This window comes from Alexandromys fortis, unplaced genomic scaffold (genome assembly GCF_014885135.2).
Source record: "Alexandromys fortis isolate MF-2015 unplaced genomic scaffold, M_Fortis_MF-2015_v1.1 scaffold_160, whole genome shotgun sequence".
Taxonomy (NCBI): domain Eukaryota; kingdom Metazoa; phylum Chordata; class Mammalia; order Rodentia; family Cricetidae; genus Alexandromys; species Alexandromys fortis.
The window spans coordinates 927,635-940,337 of record NW_026068035.1 but is presented as its reverse complement, the minus strand read 5'-3'; the positions used below and the strand labels follow the sequence as shown (position 1 = coordinate 940,337).

The following is a 12,703-nucleotide window of genomic DNA, read 5'->3' as shown; positions in this document are numbered from 1 at the left end:
GAGGGCTCATCTGGCTCTGAATTCTCCAGGTTCCCAGCCTGTGCCGTGTGCTGGCTCAAAGAAGTGCAGAATGGAGTCTCATGCTGCCTCCAGTTTTCCCAGGAATCCAGGGGGAGAGAATCTCACTTAGAAAGAGAAAAACAAAAAGCAGTTACATACCCACAGGGGATGAGTGTCCACAGGCATGTCCAGTCTATGGAGGTGACCCTTGCAGGAGCCTAGCATGCTCCTTGTCTGGACAGTGTCCTGAGCTAGTATTAGAACTTGTTTCTTTGAGCTGAGTGTGTCTCCGGAACTCTGATTGTGGACATACACCACCTATAAGAGGTGAAGATGTGACTCTCCCCTCAAAGAGGAAAAAAGAGTTTATTCAGAAGCCACGCAGGATTGGCCATGGTCTGGAAATGTAGATTTAGATTTCTGCAAATACTGAGTTCTTACAGGGTAACTGGTGACATTTTATAGTCACAGAACAAAGAAAATGACAATTCAAGACATTTTCCAAATTCCTTGGACACACCATGTAGGAGGGTCATGGCTAAGTGAGGGAAATCTTTGCCCTGGGCTTCAGATTCTGCCTGATAACATTTTAGATGTTTGTTTCTAGGAGCGCTAGTGATCTGTAAAGTTAATATATTCCAGAAGGATATTTGCCTGGTAGATACAAAGACGTTAGGTCAGACACCGAGGTGGGTAATGAATGACTGTTAAGGGGGCTCCAGATAGCCCAAGATGAACTCTAATTAAGATCTGGACCCGCAACTTTCTAACTTCTCCGCAGTTCTTGACGTCCTAATCAGTTCATCAGATTGTAGAGCGTTTGGTGTGAGTAGTGGTTTCTTTCCAGGAAAGGAGCATTCCTCTCTGACAGCAACGCTAAATTAACTATAGACAAATAGAAGCTGCTCTGTGCTCACAGGGAAGCCAGCGAGGGAACTGACTCGGCTGTGTTCAGAGTGGGTTCTCACATGGCCGGCAATGTGGCTGTGGGAGAAAACAGTCACTGGTCCTCAGAGTCTTCTGTGCTTGGGTTTTGGGTCAGGACCTCCTGCTGTTGTGTGGCTCAGAGCAAATTCTTAGCCCCTCTGAGTGTAAAGGCACCTATCAGGGAACTTCTGAAGACTATCTTGTCATTACTTTGACAGATTAATACATAGAAGATCATGATGGAAGGGCTGTAGAGAAGATGCTTAGTAGCTGCTGGTAATTGGTGTTGTAACATCCCTTTAGGTAGACTGTAAAGGAAACCGGTCAGTGAGAATCTATACCCAGGAAAGCTTGGAGAAGAGAGACGTGTTGGATCCCAAAGACAGTTTTTGCTTCTATATATCTGTGCAGGACAGCAACTGAGAGAAACGTTTGTAGGCTTTGACATCTATACATTTTGCTTAGCTTGTACAAAGTAATTAACGTTTTGATCAGGTTCAACAAATCTTAATTAGGTCTGTGAGTGCTTAGGGGATAGATGTACTTTTCAATCGGCCAATTGAGAAGATGAAGGATCACTTTTCTCTCTGCCTGCCTGCTCTCCCTTGCTACATCATGGGCAGAGGTAGGTGCCCATTCTTCACCCCACCATCCAGCCCCAGGATACCGCCACCTTCTCCTAGGGTTTAAGGTCCAAGAACACTTGATGCCTTTTCTGTTCTTGCTTTTGTCCAATGAGAAACCCTCTGTAACTCAGCTCCATGGTGTTCACAACGAGGCTCTCGGTTATGTGTTTGTCTGTGTGGTTAGACACAAAACCATGTGATCTGATAAGGAAATGGAAGCAGGCAGGGGTGCATGGGGGGAAACTCCTTAGGGAGAGGGAAGAGAAAGGAGGAGAGTAGAGGGGAATTGGGTAAAACTGACCTGATAGGGAAAATGGGAAGGGGGGCTCTTTAGGGAAGACGACGAAGATAAATACAGAAAGAGGGAGGGTAAAATAACACCGAAGATGGAAAAGCCAAAAGAAATCATACTTTCATGATCTACTTTATTAAAAAAAACTGTAAATATGTGTCATTCTGTGTGCAAATATACATACATGATTTTTCATTTTTGAGATTGCATTTTAGTAATATTTTTATTTATTATTTTACGTTTTTAATTTTTTTCCTGTCCCTTCTCAAAACCCTTTCCTACAGCACTCTCTGCTCTTCTTCAAATTATTGGCCTCTTGTTTTTATCAGTTGTTATTGAATGCATATATATGTTTGTATAGCACATATATTAATGATTTCAACCTGCTGGGTATATATAATGTTATTGGTATGTATAAATGCACACATACAGTTTTAATGAACTTTTCTCATCTCAGATAATGATGTTACCTCCAAAAGCCAAAGCCCACCTAACAAAAACCCCCAATATCAAACATGAGAAGGCTGCCTTAAGAGTTGAGAGTCAGGGCTATCCAAGCGACTCTCCAAGTATATAGCTTATCTGTCATCCTTTGTTGGGTCCGAAAGGTGTAAGGAAGTCCCTTTGCTGAAGACACCATGCATTTCATAAACAGAGCCCAGAGACCCTTGAGCTGGAGCTGACCTTAATTCCTCTCCCTGAGGACTAACTTTCAGGGTACCAGAAGGTGCCATGCAAGCTTCCAAAGGAGATAGGCAGTGGACATTCGTACCTAGCTATGATACCTATAAACAGTATCAATGACCAGAAAGACAAGATAACCCTAAGGGTACAGTAGTAGCAAGCATAGCTTGGCAGTGACCAACAGCTCCCTAATTGGACTTAAAGTCCTGCTCAAAAAACCGTGACTGGTACTGGAAACCCAGCAGCTCAGTACTAGTAAGGTCATGGTTATTGGAGGGGAATCTACAACTGGTAATTTACTTAACCAGCATAACCCTTATCAAAAGTCTAAAAGTATTTGTTCTTATTCCTACAGATAAGTGCAGGGCTCACCCCTCATCAAGGACACTTCTCTTTGCAACAGAAGGAGATCATTACAGAAAACCACAGCCAATCAAAATGCAGAGTGGTGGAACTCAGATCTCTTCGCCTACCTGGAGGTATGTGGCTATGGCAGAAACCCTGGAGATAGAGGTCACTGGTGTCTGGGACAACAGTTGTGTGTTCAGGTAGCTAAGGAAGTGGATATAAACATCTGTGGTGATCTGAGCACGACTAAGGGGTTTCCACAGGAAACCACATGCAAGAAGCCAGTGCTTTTGGCAGCTTTCATGTCTCTCCTTCCTGAGGAAGAGCTGAGGAGCACCAGATGTGTCTGAGGAGGATAGTCTCCAGAGGTTGGAAGCCGCCGAGCCAGGGTTTTTGCTTCTGGGCCATATAGGTTTGTTTTTATTTGTTTCTTTTGTCTTTATGAAGAGGAAATAAGTTGGCAGACTTTGAAAGTAGTTACGGGGTCTGTGTTAAATCTTCATGGCCTTCTTCAGTAATGAAAGGACGCTGGGCAATACCAAAGGGAAAATGCTAGAATTATTTGGTTATAGGAACAGGAAATGCAGGGAGTTCTGGGGGACCTCAAGTTCATCTTCTTACCGCAACGGACCAATTTTATCTCTTCTTTTAGGGAAAGGGTTTTCTGACATTATTTTAAACGTCCTTTTGGACTATAATTTTCTGAATCACACTAATATAGATGTAGGCTGAATTAGTTTTAAGATACATTCTCCATGACACAGAAAAGTGCCAAGACTTCAAAAGATTTCTATTTTTAACTATGGTCAGTTACTATACAAAAAGGATGGGCTTCATGATGACATTAACATGCACATAAGTCATACATTTTTCTCAATCATCCCCTCCCCCACTGCTGTCTCTCATGCCACAGGTCCTCTGTCCTTGGTTCCAACTCTCTCCTTAAATCACATTTGTTTTTCTCTTCTGTTTCCATGCTACCTTGCTAATTAGTTCCATTACTACCCCCAACCCTTTTTTCTTTTCTTTTCTTTTTTTAAATTTCTTCCTTCCATCTTTTCTCCTAGTTCTTTAGGATTAGGTCCAGAACGCAGATGGCAGTGGTCCCACTCTTGCCTCTGCAAGCATGAGGCTCTCTGCAGGCCTTGCCAAGCAAGTGAGAATCCTACATCCCTGGCTGTGGGGTTAAGTTCCTGCTTGGGAACAGAGCAGCCCCCTCTAGTTTCCCCAGAAGGCCTCTCCCGGGAGCCCAGCATCACCTCCCGGCAAACACCACCAAGCATCAGCTCATCCTTGATACTGTTGCTCCTCCTGGACCGCCTGCCTCCAGTAACCAGGGAAACGGGTTGCCAGGGTAACTGGGTCCAGGTTGCCTCGCCCAAGAGCTGCTGTGCCCCACGGGAGCTGCTGCGAGAATCAGCACCAGGAGCCAGGCCAGTCACTGTGTCCTTCCTGGGCAGTGTGCTCTCTTCCCCATTTTCACCTGTGCCCCTTTCTGCCACCTTTGCCCTCCTCTGGCCCGAGGAAATAAAATGAATGAAGACCTTATCCACACAGGAGCTGTTTAGGTAGTTAGTAGGTAATTTAATTCTCCCTGAAAGGCTTTGGGCAGGCTGGCTGCACTTGGCTCCTGGGAGGTACATTGCATCCCTGGCAGGCAGCATGGTGGGCTGGAGGCAGGGCCCGGGGGAGCCTGGCTCCAGGAGCCACTTGGCTTGCCAGGCATTGATAGCCAAAGCAGCCAGGTTTTTGAAAGGGACTGTCCCACCCTCCCGTCTGTTGGCATCTCTACTTTTTAGCTTTCATGGGGTGGCAAGGTTGGCGAGCTCCAGACAGTAAATATAGAATCTAAATGTTTCTAACAGCAAATTTGGCAAAGCAGTATGGCCTAACAGGCCTTTCCAGGCATGAGCTGACGGGCAGGCCCGCATCCAAATTGAGGGTGTCCCCTCCAGAGGGCTGCCCAGGAGAAAGCAGGAAGTGTCAGCCCTCCCTCAGCACAGGGCTTTCTCTGTTCCCCAGGCACGGGGCTGGACCTTAAGCTAAAGCAAATGCAGGCCTGAGAAGGAGAGCCATTCACAAAAAGAGCCCTTCCACTCCCCCTGGGGGAAGCAAATGCCTGCAGGTATGCCTCTCTCCATTCTGGGCCTACACACAGCATGCTGAATGCAGCGATGTTAACTGCGGGTCACTTCACTTCTTTACTTCATACATGCCACAGGAGGCTCTTCTTGAGAACAGAAATTAGTCCAAAATATCTACTGTGCTTGCATAGTGAACATGTGAGCATGCGCATGCGCACGCACGTGCGCGCGCGCACACACACACAAACACCTAAGTAACTTAGATGTTTTTCTTAGGAGGTATTTTCCAACCAGCATCCAGAAAAAAAGAAACAAATCACCAAATAGCTATAGGGCTGTTGTGCCTGGCCTAACCTCTGAGCCCTGTGACTGGTGCCCAGCAGAGCCAGCTCCAAGGAAGCCTTTTTCTTTGGCAAAGACAGACTTCCTCCTGCTCTCGCATTTTTAAAGCAAAACAATTGGCCAATGAGCCCAGAAAAAGAGTCCTTGTTTCCCAAATCCTGAAAAACGATAAAGAATTCAAGCTATTTGAGGGAAAAAAAAACCTTAACAATTAATGATTAAGAAATAATAGTACTTTATTTTGATAGCTGTTATGGAAGATACAAAAGAATCATAGACCCATCTCTCGTACATATAATCTTTTCAGTATTTTTAAAGGCACACCACATAATGTCCTGTGGTCCCATAAAAGTAAATAGGAAAGGAACAGTGTACGACCTGCCTGCCTGTGTTTCGACTATCTGGGAGGAGGGTGGTGTATTCAGATGGTTCCTGAGGAACAGAGGCAAAAATCATCTCTCATCTTTCCCAACTCTTCGTGTTTCGCAGGGCGTTGAAACAAACAGCACCTGGCAAAGACAACTGGATGTTTTTCACCTTCTAATGTTAGTCTTCTTTTTACCTTCTCTCTCTCTCTCTCTCTCTCTCTCTCTCTCTCTCTCTCTCTCTCTCTCTTGCGATAGGGTTTCTCTGTAGCTTTTTGGAACCTATCCTGGAACTAGCTCTTTTTTTTTTTTTTTTTTTTGGTTTTTCGAGACAGGGTTTCTCTGTGACTTTGGAGCCTGTCCTGGAACTCATAGAGATCCACCTGCCTCTGCCTCCCAGGTGCTGGGATTAAAGGCGTGTGCCACCACCGCCCGGCTTCAAATTTTAGTTTTCTAAGTTAGTAGATTTTATCTATCGGGGTATTTGGGGCGCATATGAACACAAACAACGAAAGTTATCAATGCTAAGGCCTTGTGCATTCTGGGACACCTCTGTTCTGTCCCTACATTCTGAGGCTGGATTGGTTGCAGATGGACACCGTGGGCCATTCAGCAGAAGTATGCAGCTTGAATCTTAGATCATTCATGATTCAGACATTTCCCAAACTAATTTTGTCCACCGTGTCCTAAGCTACAGGGACAAAGGAAGGCTTTCTGCCTCTGCCTTTCTGGGAACTCTTCTTGCTGGAGGATTTCGTGTGTCTGTGGGATTCCCACATCTCTAGATGGATAGCTAGTCATACAAATAACATTTCCTGATGATAGCTCATAAGGAAATTTACTATAAAAAGATTGGTATAAGTATAACTTTACCATTTGTTAAGGGCAAAAGCAAATCTGCATAAGAACGAGATGGATGTGCTTGCTTATTTTTATATCAATAATTAAATCTTGGCTGAATATTTGATACTGCAGGATGCAGAACATCTTCAGTGTTTTCCAGAGTTGATCATTATTTTGATTTTATAATCACTAGTGCTGAGAAAGACACTTTGCATAAATATGTAGTACAAAATGGCAGAAGGATATTTAGGGCCTTTTCAGAAACTGCTGAAATTCTGTCCTAATCCCAAGCCAAAATTCAAGTAACATTTTTTTTTTTTACAAAACTTGAATGAGCATCTCAAACAGCAAATTTTAAGATCTAGTGTCCTAATGCAATGCCATCCAAAAATACACCAATTTGATGTTTACATGCTGAGGATGATGGTGTCAAAATACAAAAAGTTTCTATTTTCTGCAATGAAACTCTAATGTTTTTACAGAGCACTGAAAAGACTGTTTGCAGCGTAGAATAGCCCTAAGCCTGAGCTAGTGGGTCCGGGCAGTGCTCTCCAGCATTGGCCGCTGCGATAGCGTGTATGATGGAAAATATACCTTCTACATGCTCAGAACCAAGGCCTCCGTGAAGTTCGCCCATGCAATCTCAAGTCATGACACATTTGATTTTCTATTAAGTTTTGCTCCTGTGTGTTCATAAATCTTTTCCTGGTGGCAATATTTCACAACCCTCACATTCGGGTATGCAGCCCCACAGGGTGTCCCAACCCAGAGTTTAAGCAGCTGTGCAGCTGGGGAAGAGAATGACTTATCTGCTCTCCTGAATCTTGTTTTTTTTTTTTTTTTCTTTTCTTTTTTGCCATAGAGAGAACATAAATTATTAACAACAAATATACAGCAGGTCGGGTAGTCCTAAGGGCTGGGAAGGAGAACAGGAAGTGGGGAGAACAAGAGAGGGGTGGGATTTCAATTCTTGTAATGGTATTCTGCAGTCAATGATTTAAGAGGCTTGAAGTTCAGCAGGTGGTTGTCCGGATAGAATGAAGCTCATAGTAACACCTCATGAAGAGAGGGAGGAAGAGACACACATGGGGAGCCAGAGGACAGGCAGTCAGGTGACAGCTTGTGGCAGAGGCAGAGTAGTGGACAAAGGGAAACCTCCTCAAGCCAAGGGTTACCAAAGATGGCTGACCACAGCTCCAAGGACAGGGGAGAAGCCTGGGGCGGTTTAGCCTCAGAGATCACAACAGAGCCCACCCTGCTGCCACTGTAGTGGCCTCCAGACTGAGAGTCAGTGCTTTCTGCTGTTTGTGGTGCTAGGACCCCGCTGCTCTGTGCAGCCGTCCTGGGAAGGTAATGGGGTCGCCATTGTATCTGTGGAGACCTGTGCCTTAGTGAGCGTTTGTAACCTGTCTGAATTCATATGGCTGAAGAGGGATAAGTGACAACTGGAATTTAATCAGGTGCACTGACAGGCACCTGGCCCCCTTGGCTGTTTCTAAATTGGATCTGCCTTAACCATGGACAAAGTCCAGAAACCACCACATTTTATCTTGGAATTCCTCTTACTCAGTTTTTTTAAGCTGTCAGACTGATGCATTAGGACCCCCAGAGGAACAAAAGCAACAAACATGCGTGTATGAACGCATAGGCATGGACACATGCAGAAGGGGAAGAGATCTGTTCCCCGGAATTGTCCATGCAGTAGCAGAGGTCTGTCTGCATGTTGGGGGACTTGGAGAGCTGAGGGTGTGGGTTGTGACCCGAGGGAAGAAGATGCATGGACCAGTGTGAAACAGGGAGAGGGAACAGCCTTTCTCTCTGCCGCTGCTCTCTGGGCTCTCCCGGAATCACAGGATGCCCTCCACACCACGTAGGCTAGCGACCTGTCTCAGTCCTCTGCCTCAGAACCACTTCTGCAGGTGCCTCCTAGGAACACTTAGCCAGGATCTGGCCATTCACGGCTGGGCCCGGCTGACGTGTAATATTAACTACCCCAGCCACCCATCTCCTTGGCACTCATGCGCATTTCCCACATGTTACATACAGTCTGAACAGACACAATAATAAGGGGCTAATACCTCCTGGATTGACGCAATTATCCAGCATCCGGCACAAAATGCTCCAGCCTCTCCTTGAGGAAGAGGTGAAATCCTCAAGTGCTGTTAGCTTTTTACCTTTAATATCCCATAATATAAGGACCATGGTGAATCTGAACTGTACTTAGATGTGATAATGAGTCAAGATACCTTCAGTTACATGATAGAGGAATAAGAAGGAAGGAATAAAAGTGTTTATTTGATATACACATACGCATTCATGCTAAAATAAAAAAAAATCTAATAATTGAATAGCTTTACCCCCAGGTGTGTATCTGGGTCTATGTGTGTAATCGTGGTGTGTGTACGTGTATGTGCACTTCTATGTGAAGTCAGAGCAGAAATTTTCCCTGCCCCTTCCCATTCCCTTGACAAAGAGTCTACCACTGAGCCTGAACCTAGCAGGCAGTAAGCCCCAGCCCTTCTCCAGCTCCCTTCCTCAGCTCTGGGGCTGCAGGTTCCTGTAGCAGTAAGGGGATTGTACATAGATTCTGGGGTTTGCTTTTAGCCCCTCACACTTGAGCATCAAGCACTCTTCCTCACCAAGCCAATCCCTAGTCCCCCAAACAATCATTTTTAATTTAGAAAAACAATGTCCCAAACTAGCTCAGTATTTTAATTCAACTCCAGAGTTGAGCTAAAGATGTAGTGAGGTGCCTGTGAGAGGCAAAATCGACTTTGGACTGGATACCCTGCCCTGCCGGAACCTCATCCAGTCTCCTCAGAACACAATATGCCCAGTACAGGCACGTACAGAGTCCTGTGCATTGTTGTCAAATAGCAGCTCCCGGTTAAGCCATGGTGAATGTCTCCTGATACCTCTGTTGTGCTGATCGCCTGACCTTTCCTGGGAGGAGGTTGCTCACACCTTGCTGATGTGTTCAGGGTGGCTCCAATCCACCAGACGTGGTGATCCACTCTGGATCCTCCAAGAGAAACAGCACCGATACAGTGTGTACCTACGTGTGCACATGCAGACATGGGCGTGGGTGTGCACATGTGCAGGCACTGTGTGCATACAAACAGGCACGGGTGTGCGCATGCATATGCAGATGTGGGTGTGGGTGTGCGCATGTGAGGGTGTTCGCATGCATGTGCATGTTTGTGCGTGGGTGTGTGCATGTGCACGTGTGGGTGTGCGTATGCGCAGGCCTGGATGTGAGCGTGCACATGTGCTCACACTGTGGGACAAGCTGGCGGTTCAGAACAGAGGGTAATGTAGTGCTCAGGGTCCAGGCTGAGTGGAGCTACTGTCTCAGCTCAGGTACAAAGGCAGGAACACGTTGCTGCCCCAACAGCAGGGCAAGCGGAATGAACACCCTTCTCCGTGGAACTTGGGCTTTGGTTAAACTTAGATTTTCAGCTCTTGGATCGAGACTCAGCCTCGATAGAGAGAGTGGGAAGCTGGACTCAGTTCAGCAGGTGGGTGCTAATGTCTTCAGGAAGTATCCTTCACAGAGAGAAATGCCCAAGTGACCATGTAGAGCACTGTGGCCAGTCTGGGACCCCGACTTAATTGTCACGTCTGTGTAATGATAAACACTGTCTTTAATCCAAAACCTTCAATGCTCCATGGCCCCCAAAATTTGTGCTCTCACATTTCGGCAGATTCCTTTGGCTGCTTGATATTTTAAAGAAAGGTATTTGTTCTCCAATCATTGATATTCTGTCTAATATCATAGTACATCCTTGAGAGTAGAGACTGTTTTTTTTTTTTTTTTTATTCTTAGTGTTTACGTGTGATTTTGGTTGTCTAGACCACTTGTCTCTAAGGCTTGTAGATCTTTTGACTTGCTCAGATTTTAATTTTATTTAAATTTTGACTCCAGCCATTATTTCTCAACCAACTTAAGGGTTATGGTCGCTGCCTTCGACCTCGCTATCACACAAATGACCGGGTCTTGCCGTGTGGAATTACATCATGTAAGCGAACCCCTTTGTCCATTATCCTGTGCTCCTGGGTGGCCAAACTCTCACAGAGTCACGGTATCCCCAGGAAGGGGCAGAAAGGTTCCAGGGGAGAGAATGATTGTTTTAAGGCCACCGTGGCAATGTCTTTTATTTTTAACACCCCAGAAAGAGCGCCATGAGCAATTGTATGGGGTGCTTCTTCTTGGCACCCTGTCAAAGGTAAAAGATTTCATGCAAATGGAGATAACTCTGTTCCGAGAAATCATAGATCTGCAGTGATCCCTTCCCTGTGTGTAACTGGACAAGGTTTACTTCTAAAAGATGGGCCTGCTTTTACCGGTAGTACCTGCTGGATAAGAAGGGACACGGAGAAGATATTAATTGTGCCACATTAAGCTAATAGTAAGCCTCTTGCCTGCCATATTTGACAGAGGTCACACAGGGAACTTACTAGGAAATAATGGGATGGGCTGAATTACTTAAAGAGGTGTTGAGAGTGAGCATGTTGGTGCAGTGGGTAAGAATGTGGCATGGATAGACTAGAACCCTGAAGCAGAGGCCTCCGATGGTTGGCTTTGCTGCTTGATCCAGCAGGGAGTGGTTCCACTTAGGGACCAGATGCTGGGGAGCTCTGTTAACTGTTTCATCTCACATTGGGGCTGGAAGAGTTACCGACAACCATGGATAACAAAAACAAAATTTAAAAGAATAAATGTTTTTGCTTTTTAATTTTCGCTTCCTCCTACCTCATTCCTGTGTGTGTGGCCTGCTCAGAGTTCCTTACTGTCTCCTTAGGCAGTGGGCTCTGTTTCTGGCACGAGACCCTGGGTCCTGGGAGCTGTTATTAAAAAGACGCCCTGATATGTTGAACCAGGGGACACCACAGGACAAAATTCACGCAGAGTACATTGTGTAACAATCTTAAGGTCTTAAGCCTCCTCTGGAAACCCTGGGAGCTCTAAGGGCCACAGAACAAATGCTCACTGGGTCGTTGTTGTGAGAAGAATGAAAGTCACAAAGCATAAGGTGCAGTTGCTGCTGCTGCACTCCTAGCTTGCTGTGCCCCCGGGGACATGGACCACAGGCTATTCCAGGTCAGCATGTGCCTCACACAGGGCTCAGGTAGCACCCGCACCCCAAGCACCTAGTGCATCCCAGCTACACCCGGTGAGGTTTCCACAGAGCTAAAGGCCACACTTGCAGCATGGTCTCTCCTTAAAAGCTTCATGTTTGTACGTATTTATTCGGAGACACACTGTCTTCTTCACGAATCCAGAGGAAACTGGCGCTAAGATGCCACATGGGCTACTGTGGTCACACGGGAGGTTTCTAAGTGAAATTCCACGCATCGATGTTATGCTGCATGCTGTGTGTCCTACAAATGCAAAGTGACAAGGTTGTCCTGAAAGTGAAACAATTAGCATTGCCTTTTCAGACTGAAAAAGATCCTTCCGTGAAGCATGGGCATAGTCTGTAAACCAACAGAAATAATAAAACCATCCTGGAGTCTTGCTGTAATTGTTAATAATTAATTGAGACAACAGTCCTACCTCAATGTCACCAGTTCTGGGGTTAGAGACATGAGCTAGACCTGGCTGCTTTGAACTTTAAGCCATCTGAGGGAAGCCTCCTACCTTGTCGACAGATTGTAGTTTGGAGTGGATACCTTCAGTTAAGATGAGGGAAAATACCTGGAAGTTAATTGCTGATAATTATGAACGATAAAAGAAACTTCTAAGAGGTCAGAGTCACGGGAGGAATTCTGTGAACACTGTTTCAGAATGATTAGGTCTCAAATACCTGACATGCCCCAGAGTCCAGCAAATACCCCACTCCAAAGAACACTGACTCTGAGGGAAATACCTTCTAGCCCTTCAAACAGCAGCCATTTTCTTCAGCATCACAAATTGCTCGGCCTCCTTCCAGAAATGAACATACATCTAACTAAGGAAATAGAATCTCAAAACTGAAGTTAAAAAATAATTAGTTACACACATGCTTCATGCTATGATAAGACAGCCAGCCTTCTGAGTGGTCACCTTTATCTGAGCCCTTGGTTCTCCTGTGGAATACGGGGTTACCATTCTTATGCTTCAGCCTCACAGGTGAAAAAACTGAGGCAAAAAGTAGGTGCAGGGTTTACTGGAGCTCACAAACAATATGCACAGCATGTGTTTTATATATA

At 45.5% G+C, this 12,703-nt stretch overlaps 1 long non-coding RNA gene across 2 annotated transcripts in view; it reads left to right on the top strand.

The window, feature by feature from the left end:
• Nucleotides 1-3,133: 3,133 nt before the first annotated feature.
• Nucleotides 3,134-12,703, top strand: part of LOC126515414 (uncharacterized) — an 85,898-nt gene continuing 76,328 nt past the window's right edge. For both annotated transcript variants that reach the window (XR_007595843.1, XR_007595844.1), the window contains exon 1: nt 3,134-3,289. This is a non-coding gene — a long non-coding RNA (uncharacterized lncRNA). The remainder of the gene's footprint in view (nt 3,290-12,703) is intronic.